A 15705-nucleotide genomic window follows, 5' to 3' on the forward strand; every position below is an offset into this window, starting at 1 on the left:
AAAGGCAGAAAGGACTGGAGGACAACACAGCGCTCTGTTCTAGTAACTGCATGCTGCACTCTATTGTTGGTTGAAAAGATGCTTTCATCAGGCCTTGTGGAAACTCACAGACTGTTAACAATGCTTTCATCTCACATTCACTCAGCCCTTTTATTTTATACTCCTTAATTCTTTGATAAATACACACGTCGCATGTCTATTCCTGCAGGAGTCGTGCCAGTTCTCTCCAAATGCATCTCATTCATTTGCAGCCAAGGTCTCGTCGTGAAAGAACTCCAGTCTTCTAAGAAAATGACGCAAATCTATTATGACTTTCACAAAAACAGACTTGGGAGACACTTCTAAGAAAGTAATTCTGCTGAATCTCTTAATAAATGTGACAAACTTTCCATTTATTTTATTGGCTTAAATATTGCTCCATTTGTGTTTTTTTGTCCATTGTAGAAAACCTTAACAGGTTAACATCTGTTTGTTTTCTACAGATTTATTCAAGATCTGTCTTTTGCAGTGAAGCAAGCACAAAATTTCCTTTTTGGTGCAGCAGCCTTTGGTTCCTGTCGAACACCTAGATTTTTCAGGCCTGTAATTCAAACTACTTCCCACTTATTGTGCCTTGATTTGTAGCACTGCGGAAGCAGGAGGTTCCAGTGTCGTCAGTTTAAACTTGGTGACCTGGCACTGCTCATCGCCCCATAGAAATAACGTTTTTGAGAGCCAGCTAGGTGACGTCAGGATGGAGCAGGGTTATACTGAGTATTTTGCAGCCCTACATCGTCATACACTGCTGTCAGAAAGTGTAAGGACCCTTTGTTTTGAGTGTTTACATTGGACATGCTTAAAAAGAACTTGAAGTGTCGTTTATACATAGACAACAAATCTTTAACAATGTGTTTGGACAGGAATGCTAAACATATAGAGTGGGCACCATTTTTTAACACCTGACTCATGTTGATCACCTGGCCTAAATCCAACTTAGCATGGTCCTCAAGTTGTTTGTTGAGGACCAGACTGAATGCTGAAAGCCCCTAAATAAATCAATGCACAAGTCTGCTGTTTCAGGCCTGGTGGAGCCTTAGCAGGGAATAAAAAAAATGTGTCTCCTCCTGATATCTGTAAGATCTAAACGATCATAGAATTGAAAGAATTAGCAACTAAACATTTTGTAAGACAATGTTCTGCTGTCTAACATTGTGATGCTTAGAATAGCAGTGCAGTTCTACACACATCCTGTAAGTGCAGGGCAGTAAAAACACAGCACAACAAGGAAGAAGGTATGCTCACACACTTGCTCAAATGCCACAAAAAGGTTTTAAATAATATATACAAGTGTGCGGGCTGATCATCTTCCTCAGTCCAACATTGTGAGATCATCATAATCGAACCGGTTTAAAGAGCAGCAGCTGCTACACAACTCAACAAATATGTTTGCAAAGTCAGCACATAGCCCTAACTGTGTGTGTATATATATATATATATATATATATATATATATATATATATATATATTTGTCATTGTCTTTCTAATTTCTTTAAGAGTAATTTGAATTTGAAATCATTTTAATTTTGAGATGTGTTCAGAAGCTGCATTTTTATTTTTGATAATCTAGTCTAATGCACCCGGACAACAAAAGAAAGGAAATATGACGTACGTTAAGAGCAGTTGACCTTTAACACTGATGCTGTTCAGATTTGCAAACATTTGCAGGACAGCTCAAAGGGGAGTAGGATTTTGACTGTGCGAGGTTCTGTTTTCAAACCAGACCCAAACTCTCGAACTGTTACAGCTATCAGGATATAGGTCAAAGTTTACTGTGACATTACTAGACTTCTGTTGTAGATTTATCTCCTTTAATTTGACCATAAACAGCAAACACAGTGACACACAAGAGCCCTGCTAAATGAGTCAAATTCCCTCATGAGGAAACAACAAACATTTGAAGCTAAGGGCATTGAGGACAATTTCTCTGGTTTAGTGAACTGACTAATGAGTAACAATCCTTTCAACAACCCAAACATTCACTTGCTCCTACAGAGGAGAGGAACAAATCTGACCTCAGGTGGTCATTTGATGCATTACAGATGTCAGAGGAACAGTAAACAATGGATAGATAGAACACTTTCATACTAACATTTAGACAGAGAGCTTCAATTCTTGTTTGGGCCTATTCTCATCATTTTTTGGTGTACATGGTAAACATGGCCACTATACTTTGTCATTGCCAAAATATTTGGGATACTGAGATTTAGCTTCCTTGGACAGGACTGATGATCTGCCAGGTTCACTTGCAAAGCTTGTCACAGGTTTATCTCCATTGTCCTGCATAGCCTTCCAGCATTATACATTGTTCAGACAAGCACTCTCCTTTTTCAAGAACATCTCGCAAAGTGGCAATCAGAGAGAAATTGTTTGTTATCAGATGTTTAGTTTGTGTTAGAACATCTATAAATATCTTAGTGAGTAACATTCAAACTTGAATGAATAATCAGGTAAGCGTCAGCAAGGTGCTGTTGGCCATAATTCTCTCATCCTTCAGCAGCTACAATCCATCCTTGTACCTGGGATCTCTGGAGGTGCCTTGCCTTTAAAGTTGTCTTAATCTGCCAAAGTTACAGGCAGGCACCCAACAACTCGGACAGAGAGGGGAAAAACATTTTTGGAAATAGCAATGTTCTTTATCTAACTAGACAAAAGAATATGTCAGATCAAAATGTCCCTTTCAAGAGTTACCTGACTCTCAAGCACAACAGATTTGCTTATCATCACACCTTCATACCGTGAATGTGTTTGATAATCCTCCTTGGACTTTGTCTCAAATTGAAGCCTTTTCTCCCTCTCATTAAAATGACTCTGAATTTAAAGAAGAAAGTCACTTTAGGGTTTATTTGGCAGGCTCTCCTGTTTTTCTCTGTACTTGAAAGACACATATAGTCAGAGGAGGGATATCCACTCATGTACTTTGTACATTCAGTCGACCTTTGTCAAAGAAATACAGTAAAGGAAGAACAAAGATTTACCGTAGCCTACTTACAGGAAACTATAATTAACACAACCATAATTACTGTGCTTCTGTTCCTGCCACCCCAGAGGACAACCACATGTCACACAAGATATTTACACGCCCCAGCTTACACCTCGGGCAAGTAAGCATCTTGTTAGACAGAGTCACAATAAATGAGCTTGTTGTGAGGAGGGATTTGTTTGGATTACTTTCAACTCAGCAATGTAAGGAAGGATTCATTATGCTACCTATACGTCTAAGTTGTACAATGGAGGGAAGTTTTTTGTTTAGCATATCACAATGTAAAAAAAAACAAAGCCTCTTATCTCAGGGGAGGGAGGGAAAAAAAGGAAGTGACTGCTCGGCCTCATCGAGTCCGAAGGGGGAAGTTTGTCTATTCAGAAATGTTAACTCTAAAAAAACAGGAAGGCACAGCCACTTTAGGAGAAAACAAAAAATAACAAAGAAACACAAAATGAAAGTACACATGAAAAACTTTTCCATTTAGGGTGAAGGATATGAATTACTTGTCCTGATGTTCAGTAGAATCAGTATGTTGGCAGTGAAACCTCCAATATCTTTGGTGTGGTCACCACTTTCACCTCCTTTGTCTTCAAGATGTGGATCATGCCATTTTTGAACAGAGACACTTCAACATTTTAAATTCTCACTTTTTCTACCTGCCTTAAAGAAAGTACTTATTTGAATTCAGTTAGTTCCTTTGTTTTAGGAGATAGTCATAAAACATTCATGTGTTTTAATCATCTGAGTTTCGGAGATGCCAGAAACTCTTTCTACTATTGTTAAACTTCCGAGATCTCTACCAAGCGATAATTTCACATGCTGATGTTAAAGTTGACAGAAAACTGGCTGCAGATTCAGTGGAAGTACAAAAGATCTGATTCCCATCAGTCACTCGATGAAGTTAAGCCTGGCTGACAGCCTCTTGACTGTAGGTCCTCATGTCACTGAGGCTCACTCTAGAAATGTGCAGCATGTGCTTGGTTCCCATCTGTTCCACTTCATATGTCTCATGAGAGCACTGGATCTGCAGCAGTTCCTCGCTGTGAATCATAAACCAAATCACCAGATGAAGGGAGTATTTATTATTTGTTATGAAAACTAAAATACAAATACAGTCTGTGAAACACGACACAACGACACAACAAACACTCGGAATTAGTGACCCCCCTATGTAAATTGTCCAATTCTCCAAAATGTATTCATAGATTTAGAATAAACAAAAAAGGAAAACTTACTTCAGTGTTGCTATGTAACAGACCATGGTTGCCATGGCTGTGCTGTGTGATATCTACGTTTTCCCCCTACTTTTCCTCAATTCTATTGAAAGCTGTTTTTCAAATCACATCCAAAAATGTTCTTCCCTTTGAAATCCTGTGTTACATCAAAAGCTCTCTGAATGACAGGCCCAACCACAACTCCTCTCTTCATCATCTTCTTCACCTTCTTAAGGATGCCTCCGCACTCTGTGCAGCTCTTCCTGTAGTCCTTGTTGTCAGCTCCAGCCAGAATCACTAACATCTTGTCCTCTGTGGCAGGCATCTTCTTTATCCTTTCTGCACACTGCTTAACAAGAAGCCAAGGAGTGTGTTGACATGCACAGCCAAAAGGTGTATGACAGAATCATAACACTGACAATGTGTGCACATGCTTGAGGAGAGCACAACAACCTTTTCCTTTGCTCCTGCAGCAACACTGTAACTTAGTATAGTTCTTATGATGTCCTTTTATAGGTAAAAAAAAAAAAAAAAACACAAAAAAACGGATATGTGGGTGGATTAGAGATAGCTCCATGACACCTTGACAGGTTTTGGTAGAGGCACAGCTAAACCAAGACAAAAAGTTCCTGTTTCTTTTTTCTTCTTTTTTTGAGCATCTCTTCAAAAGTCCAATGAATTTCAAAGACACACCCAAGTCTATGAGAAAAAAATACAGCCTGTACACTGAGTTGAAAGGCTCTAAATAAAGATGAAAAGAAAGAAAGAAAGGCTTATTGCATAAAATGCCCTTCGGCTCCTCTTCAGTTACTACTAGGGATGCAGAGTATAGGCTTCTCCAAGCCTGTTGCAATGCACTTTCTGAAGTGGTACCATTTTTTTTTAGACAACATTGAACAAAATCTTACTAAAATACGATCTAAAGCTGTCAAACTGTCATGAAATCATTTGAAATGCATCTGCAGTACTCCTGTGAAACAGTAGGAGGCAGTGGCATCACTTAACGTTGAGCCCGTCAACTTAACAGTCACTCCTCACCAGAGAAACAGATGGCAAGGGAAGATGCATATGTCAGCACCCACAAGTTAATTGCTTTATAATAGCTATTTAAGCTTCACTTAAGCTCCCGGCTGGTACAGAGAAGGCGCTAAATCCACTCCGGAGTGGTTATAGATAAAAGGATCAGAGAGGGTTTTTTTCTGTCTTGCTACTTTTCTTCTTGATGCATGGTGTGGTGTCTGAGTTGACAGTGCCAAGATGTGCCCTCAGCTTAAAAAGTATGCACTAGAGAGCTGCAGCCCTCTGCAGCAGGCTGTGATGTTTAGGTGCACATTTACTGTACAAGGGATAGTTCAGAGTTTTACTTACAGCTGATTCTAACACACTCCGTCAAGCTCCCCAAGGTCATGTTATTGATTTCCATGTGTTCATGTTCGTCACCCTTTTCTCTGTCTTCCAGATTCCCACTTCCTGTGTTCTCTAACCTGTGTCCCCTTTGATTTTCTCTATACTTATGCCCTGTGTCTCTTATGTGTTGTTGCCGGTTTGTTGTGTATTCCCTCATGTCAACTTATTCCAGTATTTTCCTTTTGAGTGATTTTTTATTGCAGTGACCATTTAGAGGCCGCATAGAGAGCAAAAGCAGGCAGAGCTCAATTAGGGCTAATAACTTACTGGCTCCCATAAACTGTAAACAAGCTGCAACTTCAGTCACTGAAAAATAAAGTCATGCCGAAGCGCAAAAAAATACACTTTCTGGAGTGTGCACTTGAGGCGGACTCTAAAAGAACCAGAAATCAATTAATTTGGAGTTCATAAAAATTAGAAGTCATACAGAGGCACGTAACTGACTTGATGAACGAGCAGGTGCGATTAAACAGCTCGTCCAGAAACTTTAAACCCGACTCAGATCCAGCTCTTTGCTTGTCGTTAGGTTGACTGGGAGGTAGGTTAAGACGTCATTTCCAGGATAGTTTTCCAAAGTCGTATTAACAACAGTGGCTGGAAGGGGTCAAACTAATACAACGTCAAACATTTAGAAAAACGTGCAGCATATTCAGAAAGACATTCAAAAGCAAATTCAAACTACATTGATTTTGACATGGACATCAGCTTCAACTTGCACTTCTATATGTACTTCAGAGTCTACATCCATGGAGACATCTGTCAGCATGCTCTGACTCAAGTCATTTCTATGAAGTCAGCTGTGTTTGTGTGTTTACTTAGTCTCTTTCTTCACTTCAGAATGGAATCACAATGGACCTGATTTGATTGGAGAGATTATTGCCAGTGCGTATTGTTTGTAACAGGATAGGACAAGGGAGATGTTTGGGAAACGATGGAGCTGAACGCTGGAGGGTCAACAAGGTTTTTATTAGAGTGGATTATCATTTCCATTTCACTTAAACAGCCTTTTAAATAACATTTTTAATCTCAACAACCTAGACACCCCTTCACTTCGACCAAACATGGCACCTTCCACTTGACACACCCCCATATATTATTATCATTACTCTGTTTGACACTTCCTGGTTGAGAAAGATAAGTGCAGACAAGGCTGTGGAGTGGAGCAACAGGTAAGGCAAGGCAAGGCAAATTTATTTATTTATATCGCATATTTCAACAACAGTTCAAAATGCTTCATACAAGACATAAAAAGTGTCATGACAGAGGAAAGAAAACATACATTATAAAAGAAAATGTAAAAATCCCTGAAATTATTAACACTTAAAATATGTTCAAGTAAAAAAATAATTCAAACATAATTAATTTAAACAAGAATATAAAAAAGAATGAAAAGTTACAGGGCAGAGTGAAAGATTAACATATGTATATAATAATTTAGTTAAAGGCCAGTGAGTCTTTAAACTGGACTTAAAAGAGCTGAGAATTTCAGTGGACCTGCAGTTTTCTGGGAGTTTCTTCCACATATAAGGAGCATAGAAACTTAATGCTGCTTCCCCATGTTTGGTTCTGACTCTGGTCAGGTGACTAACTAGTTATATGTAACAATGAATAAAATGTTTTCATGTAAAAAAAAGTCAGTGTGTGTTTTCTTTTGGCTGAAAATACAATATTTGATGCCATTTATCAATTAGTTATTCTTCAGATTTATCAGTAGTTATTCACACAAAGTACTCGTTGCTATTCTTGCTAAGCTAACATTGACGCTTGCCTCTCAAATTGTCAAAAACTCAAGTCTCGAGTCCGACTCATCTGCGTTCATCGAGGTGGAGGGTGCACTTCACCAAGCTCTACTGGAAAAAGGCTCACCTGCGTCACTATCTCCACGTTGACGGGATGGAGCAGAACTTCTTCTCAGAGGCCGTCAGCTCTCTCAGTTCACTGATCGAAGAATACAATCAGCTGGAAGCCACCAAGGGGAGACTCGTGCCCAATGCGCCTAGACTCAGCATCACCAGATAAAGGTCGCTCTGATATTAATGTGTGTCTGCATACAAAGAAATGATCCTTTTTAAGAAGAATCTTATTGAATAAGTTGAATAACTTGTTGAAAAAAACACAACTTTTGTAAAAGAGGTCTGGTTGACATGTAGCTTTGTTAAATTTGTTGCCCAGCTTGAGCATGGGACTTAAGTCCTCCGGGATTTTGATGATGTGAGGCCGACGCAGGATAGGATACCCCCTATGGAGTCTAGACAGTGGTGGTGGTGAAGAGGAATGGAGGCAGTGATGAGTGGGTTTCAGCCTGGATCTGGACTCTGCTCAAACAGTTAAACTTAAGTGATAAAAGTAGATGTTATTACTTCGGAAAACTTGAAACCTAATGATAAGTAAATCGCAAGAAAATCTGTCTTTTTCTGGCTCACAGCACAAATAAGCCAGAGTAAAGCCTCTGTGTGACTGTTTATACTGTTGAACTGAGACTTATGAGAAACAGATGAACCCTGGGTGATGCAATGGAACAAAAAATGAACACAAACGTCACAGTGAAGCAATTATTGACTAAAAATTGTTTATTGCTAGTTTAAAATGACCAAACCTAAGCATATGCTAGTTGATGTCATCAGAAGCTGCTGGCATCCTCTCAGATAACACTGTGACCTTTACCCTGTCCTCGAACACGGCATCGCTCCCTGTCTTTGAGATCAAGAGTAACTCCAGTGGCCTGCATCATTAATCATTTTCAATACATTTGACATGAAATCATATAAGATATTGCAGTGAGAATTAATAATTTAAATGTTATGAAACACCTTTCTATGGCCTTTCTATCATGAGTTTAAGCTCTTCCAGTGAATGCTAACGCTATAGCTTCTCTGCAGCTTTCTTTATATAGTCAAAGACGGTTTTGAAGCTTTTTAATCTGTAATTCAAAGCTAGGGACTATAACGTCAACATTTAATGCAGATCCAGCTTTAATATTTAGCAGATGCAGCGGTGGGTTCTTCCTGTGGTGGTCACCACTGTATACCGCTGAGCTCTGTGAGGTGTTTTACTTGATCAGAGCAGATTGACAGTACCCTTACCTAGAGGGGCAAACAGCTTTCTGAAGTGTCCTCAGACTTTTACTTCCCTTGTGTCATCTGGAGTTTCTAAGCAATCTTTAGGGGAAGCTCTAAAATTAGCTTGTATACAGTTGTCTTAGTCTCAACGGGCCCACAGTTGTTTGTAATGCAATGTGGGAAGAGATATAAGGGGATGCAAAAGGTAGTTTTTGAATATTAAAGGTGCTGTTGGATAAAAGCTACAGTTTGCCTCATCCTTATGGGCAGCATGGGGCTCGACTCCCCTTGAAATCTGGGACAGATTCTCCCTCAGGCTTCTGGGGGAACTTCTGTGCCAGGCTGAAACACTCTACTGCAGTCGAGGTCTTTTCTGAACTCCACATTATCGACAGGAGGGATAAGACGTCTACATCATAAAAGTAAGTCTCACTGATAATAAGAACATTAAAAAACACTTTGTCATTCTTCTTTTTTACATTTAAATACCTCAAAAATATTAGTTTTTCTAATTGTCTTTTCAAGAGCTCAAACATTTTGTCTTAAATTTTGAATATTAAGGTGTTTATGACGCTGCAAAAAGTTTGTTAACATGCACATTTAAATTGAAAGACATACTTTTTCCGCTTTTTGTCTGCTCAAGGGTCTCTCTCTCTCTCTCTCTCTCTCTCTCTCTCTCTCAACAATAAATCTGTTCCTTGTGCCCAACACATCTCAGAAGTTAGATAGCCAGGTGTTTACAGTTATTTCTGTCTGGTTTATTTTTCCTCATGCTTCTCCTTCCTCTGAAGTTTGAACACTTTGATCAGAATCAGTTTTTTTTGCCAAGTACATTTACATGTACAAGGAATTTGTCTTGGTGTATTGGTGGGAAAGAAAAAATAAGGCTAAAATAACAAGTTCTTAGATAAACTAAAATATGAGAAGCAATTCCCAATATATAAAATAGAATTTAAAAAAATCAAATATAAAGAATAATAAGAAAACACAAAATTATTCTGAATAAGCAATCCCTGAGAACAATTGTTGTTGCACTGAAGCATCAAACTGTGATAAGAGCTAGATGTGTGCAACCCTTTGGATGTGAAACAAAGAAAGTGACATAAGAGGTGATTTGTATCACATAATGTCTTTGACAAGCTGTGCGTTTACATATCTGTTTATAAGTGGTTTATTAATAGTTTATTAATGTTTTATAAATGGTTTATTAATGGATTATAAATGGTCTATAAATGGTTTATAAATGGTCTATAGTTTATTAATAGTTTATTAATGGTTTATAAATGGTTTATTAATGGATTATAAATGGTCTATAAATGGTTTATAAATGGTCTATAGTTTATTAATAGTTTATTAATGGTTTATAAATGGTCTAAATGGTTTATTAATCGTATATTAATAGTTTTTAAATAGTTTTAAATGGTTTATTAATAGTTTATTGGTTTATTAATGGTTACTAAATGGTTTATTAATGGCTTATAAATGGTTTATAAATGTTTATCAATAGTTACTTCATGGTTTATTAATGTTTACTTAATGGTTGCTTAATGGTTTACAAATGGTTTATTAATAGTTACATAATAGTTTATTAATGGTTTATAAATGGTTTATAAATGGTCTATAAATAGCTTATTAATGGTTTAGTAATGGTTTATAAATGGTTTATTATGGCTCTGTTGTTGTGTTTGTTCTTTATGCTCTGTCAAGCTAAAACCTTATAGTTTTACTCTAACCCCAAGAGAGACACAAATTACACGTAGAAAGAGAATGGCAGCTATGGAGGCTTTAGCCTTGCTTCAGAGCCTTGATGAGGAAGATTCCAACAGAGGAGCAGGCTCAGAGAGTGATGTCTCTTGGTGTAAATAAATAAAACACTTAATCATTATAGTTTTCATTTAATGTCCTGATGTATATTTACCTATTCCACCAATTAATTCTTAGATCTTTTTATTGATAATCCAAATTATATACACATTATGTTCGAGCAGAAATGACTGCTATGGTAGTTCTAGTAGTTGTGGAATTCAGGTAGACCTAGTGTTAAAGAACATTTGCTTCTTCAACATCTGTCTAATGTGCTGCTCCATTCTGCCCCCCAGTGGCGTGGCTGAGCTGTGCTACTATAATTATGCCATGATTGTGCTCTTCTGTTTTGCCAGACAAAAATAGAGATGTCAAATGATGGTTCCAAATGTGGCATACATTCTCGTTTTGACACCTAACCGTACTTGGACTTGGCGTTTGATCCTGATAAATGATAAGAGGGACTAGACTGATTGACGGCAACTTTCCCCCCTAAATTCAGAGTTAATATCCTATAGACATTGCAAAAGAGGATTCTCAGGGCAGATTTAAGGATGTTTGTCGTGCACAAGTGTTGAGCATGCTTCTTTGCTTTGGTAATTGAGTTTTCTTTTTCAGAAGCACACACTAAACCCATTGCAACTCCCCTTCCTCTTCTTGTCCTATGCGTTTTCCTTCCTTCATCATCCTCTTTTTCAATAATGACTGCAATAGTACTTTGCCCTTGCCATGCTCATAGAAAGATCCAATTAATAAAGGTAATCCATACACCTGCTTTGTGAGATAACGCAGTGTGTGCACCTCTGATGAACTCCGCTCTTTCTCTCCTGCTTTGAAATGAGATTTCTCGCTTCTGCCTAGTCCACATTTCTTTCTTTCACCGTGCGTGTAATAGGATGTGAACGTGCATTCTCTCTTTGATGTGGCACATTCACCTGTACCACTATACCAAATTATTCCCATTACTTTTGTTCAACAATTCCAAGGAAACCAAATGTTAAGCCAATCTCTAATTACAAGTCACTCACTGTGCATACATACTTTTCAACACTCATGTATCCTCACATTCATCTCAGAATGCAGGTTCATGTTTAAATTTACTCATGAGTACCAAAGTATAGATTTCATTTCAGCAATAGTAGCCTGGTTATAGCATGGAGATTAGACTTTAATTGGAATATGTACATTCCTCCAGCAGCAAATTCATTACATGTTGGAGTTAGTCACTTAATTAGTTTTGTAAGCTTTGACACCTACCAAAGGAAGTCGTTTTTCAGCAGCCACAGGACTTGCTTTGATTGTATAACCCTTCGGCGTATAGAATTAGCAAGTAGGGTTACACAGCAAAACAGGCTGCTGAACATCTCCTCTTTTATTTATGTACTACTTTAAAGATGCACAGCAAACCAAACTTTCTTGTTACAGAAAGCCTTTACTATGTCACAGATATCGGACTCTGCGCCCCACGCTTCAGGTTTGACTCCTTCGAGTGCAAATATCTTGTTTTATTAATCCAGAAAATGTTTCCCTCTCAGCCGGTCTTAACTGCTTCTTTTTTGTAGGATGAACCGATGCTGTACAGCTCTCTGTTTAAACATCTTTTGGGCCTTTTCTCTGGGCATAAGGCTTTAGTTGGTCCTATGCATCGTTTGAGTTTTCCCAAAGGTTAGATTGTTTCTGCACACATTTTGGGCTGTTTATACTTGCATTTTAAAACATTGATATTCTCCAAAGAGTATGTGGAGTTGTGAGGGTTTTCCAGCAGTTTCTAAATATTTGATCTCTTATTGGTTTATCATTTATATTTCAATATGCAGCAGTTCAATAAAATGGAATATTATTCCCTGTTGCTCTTGAGAACTAACATGAACTTTCAAACTTCTGAAGCGACACATTCTCATCCAGTTTATGCATGAAATTATTAATCAAATAAATAACACTTACAAAAGAAATATAGTTTTTATAACCTTGACATTATGAAATAGGCCAATAGAGGTGTATTCCAATGATTTCAGGATTATAGCGGATAAATTACATTTCTTGTTGGGGCGTTCATCAGTAATAATAATAATAATGATACATTTTATTTGTTTGATGGTGCCTTTGAAGCCACCTAAGGTCACCTTACAGGGGATAAAAGCATAAATATTAATAAATAACAGAATATTAAAACCAAACATTGACATAAAAAACAAAAGACAAGTGTAGTGTGCAGTGACCAATCAGGCTGAGTGTGCCAGTTTTAACAGGTGGGTTTTGAGCTTGGATTTGAAGGTGGAGAGGGAGTCTGACTGTCTTATGTTTGGGTGTAGGGCGTTACAGAGCCTGGGTGCAGAGAGGCTGACGGCTCGGGCACCCATGGTACTGAGGAGTGGTGTGGGGATGGTTAGCAGTCCAGCAGATGGTGTGTGAGGGGCGGAAGTGATGGAAGAGATCCCAGAGGTAAATTAAAAAATGTTTTTAAATTGTTTATCAGGGACACATGCAATGAATATTGCTTTATTCAAAATACAAAGTAGATGGCATGCATACAGGTTTATTGCTGTGGCTAATTTTTACTCATTGTCACTGGTTAGACTTTTAAGAATAAGACAGAATCATTAATAAAGAAACAGTGATAATATAAAAAGAGACTTAATAAAACTAAATAGTAAAATGAGGTTTATAAGAGGAAACGGTCAATGCTCACAGACTGGGTTTAGTTTCAGCCACAAAGCGTTGAACTCGTTGTTTTTTTTTTATTTCAGATGGTAATGCATTGTTCCTCTGACTGAGAAGTATGACTGTTTGAATGTAGTTCTGCGTTTAGGTGTTACACTTTCCACCTGATGTAGCCCTTGCTCTGATTGCACTGTTTGATTTGCTTTCTTGCTGACAAGTTGTTTTACACATTTCAAAATCAGATTTAAAAAGAAAAATTAACAAAACAGTCAACACTCAGTATATTGTGTCTCTTTAGACTAAAGACAATGGTGCCATCTGACTGATTTCTGATACATTATTTTCATGGCCTGTTTATTTATTGACCTGATTTGTACTGTAATTGGCCTTGTCCCAAACATTTATACAGAAGCCGGTTAACATTTTGTTGACTTTATTTCCCCTTTAATTTCATTTCTTGATCTATTTTAGGCACACTCTAAAACCCGAAGCATTCCTTTGTATTGGATTCATTCAATCATTAACTTTCAAAATAATAATTTCAATGATGTTAAGAGTACAGCAAGGTTTTATATAATAAAAATCACACACAAACCTATCACTAGAGGTTGCATTTAAAGCATGAATTTGGGCTGCAGTAGAGCTAACAAGTTATTCACCTGAAGGTTCAGACCTTTCCTTTTTGATTTAATGTGCATTCATTGACAATGTGACATTTTATTCAAAATAACTTATTCGTCACAGCTAATAAGACATTTCCGTTTTGACGTCTTAAGCCTGAACTTTGTTGGCAACAGATAGCTTTGGGAAATACACCCACTACATTGCCTTAAAATCAACGTTTGTGAGGTGCAGCCACAGAGGAGAGACTTCAAGCAGCCATCTATAGTACCTGTTGACTAAATGTGCTTCCCCAGGCTTTTATGATCGCACATAATGTCAAAATGGAAAGTAGGAAATATTCCTTGTTTAATGGGCTTGAAACAAGCTCATCATTGGTGCTGGGTAATGCATGAAAGTTTTATTACAAGTCTGGTCTACTTGTCATGAATATCCTGTTTGAGTTGACAGCAGGGAGCACTAAAAGTGTGCTTGTTTGGTTAGAGAGAGAGAGAGAGAGAGAGAGAGAGAGAGAGAGAGAGAGAGAGAGAGAGAGAGAGAGAGAGAGAGAGAGAGAGAGAGAGAGATGGGTATAGAGAAAGGTTAGGTTGACATAGAGAGCCCCTGTTGGCACTACTTTCCTCTAATCCTCTTTGCACTACACCTGGCAAGCATACTAATGATGGAGAAATGACCCAGATTTTTCTCTTTCAAACTCAAAAAACACAAAACGTGATGAATGAGTCAGTTGATTTCCTCTGTTTCTCATGTTTGTTTGTTTTTTTTTGTCAGTATTGAATCTGAAAAAGGGGCCAGTAAGTAGACTGAGATTCTGCAACAGTCACTTTGGTCTGAGACTTTTGATCATTTTCTTTCTGTGGTTTCACAATGAAAACATTCTCTTCTTTAGAAAAGAAACTAAAATCCTTCTTTGTTCATGCATTATGCACTTTGTGTGGCAGTATCTTTAGATCAAACACCTTATATTTCAAACAGAAGAAGCCAGTATTTGACATTGTCACACACAAAACAACACTGGCAGCAGAGATGGTGCCTATCTAATTAGAGCATTGATCACAACAATAGAAATGGCACAATCTTTTCAGTAATTGCAGATCTCGAGAGCAAAGGTCATGTTTGCCTGGTAAATGTGTTTAGGTTATTACTGTAAATCGTCAATGCTTTAAAATAACAAAAAATATGCTTTTGCAAAATAAGACAATTATAATAAAGTAAATGCCACTTTGGATAACCGTAATCAAAAACCCATTTTTTTTCACTGTCTGAACTGCACATTAGCAATGACGTTTCATTTTCAAATCAGAAGAAACCGCTGTTGATGAGAGTGCCTGTATGTTTATGTGTGTGAGTGTGGATGCTGGTCCGGATCAAATTAAAATGGTTAAAGTGCCAAACTTTTAACATAATGGAATATGTCACATGTTTATATACTAAGCTAATTTGAAGTAATATACCTGCTATACCAAAAACGTAAGAAAAAATCTGTATCATCTTTTACTTCTCCATCGACACTCTCCTTGAGTATATCTCTTCATCTCCACTCTTGTTTTTTTACTCATTCCTCCTCTTCTCCTCATATCCTCCCAATTCCCAGTTTACTCATCTGTAAACATGGAGGAATGTTTTTTCCCCTGAAGAAAATTCAATAGGGCACAGGAGAGGACACAGAAGTGCCCCTATACACCTGTTTGTAGAGGAGGAAAAAGCTCATGCACAGCAGAAGGCGGGTAGGACTGATCTGGCAGGATGCAGGAGGCAAACCCCTTAATCCCTGTGACATTTTAGCTCACATCCTCATCAAAGCCTTAGAGCTCCTGTGCTGCCTGAGTGAAGCTGAAGGTAGACAAAAAAGACAGGGAGGCAAATGTAGGATTTCGTAAAAGGAAAGGATATTTCTTTTATAACTGTTGATTGCAG

The sequence above is a fragment of the Symphodus melops genome (genome assembly GCF_947650265.1).
Source record: "Symphodus melops genome assembly, chromosome: 6".
Classification (NCBI taxonomy): Eukaryota; Metazoa; Chordata; class Actinopteri; order Labriformes; family Labridae; genus Symphodus; species Symphodus melops.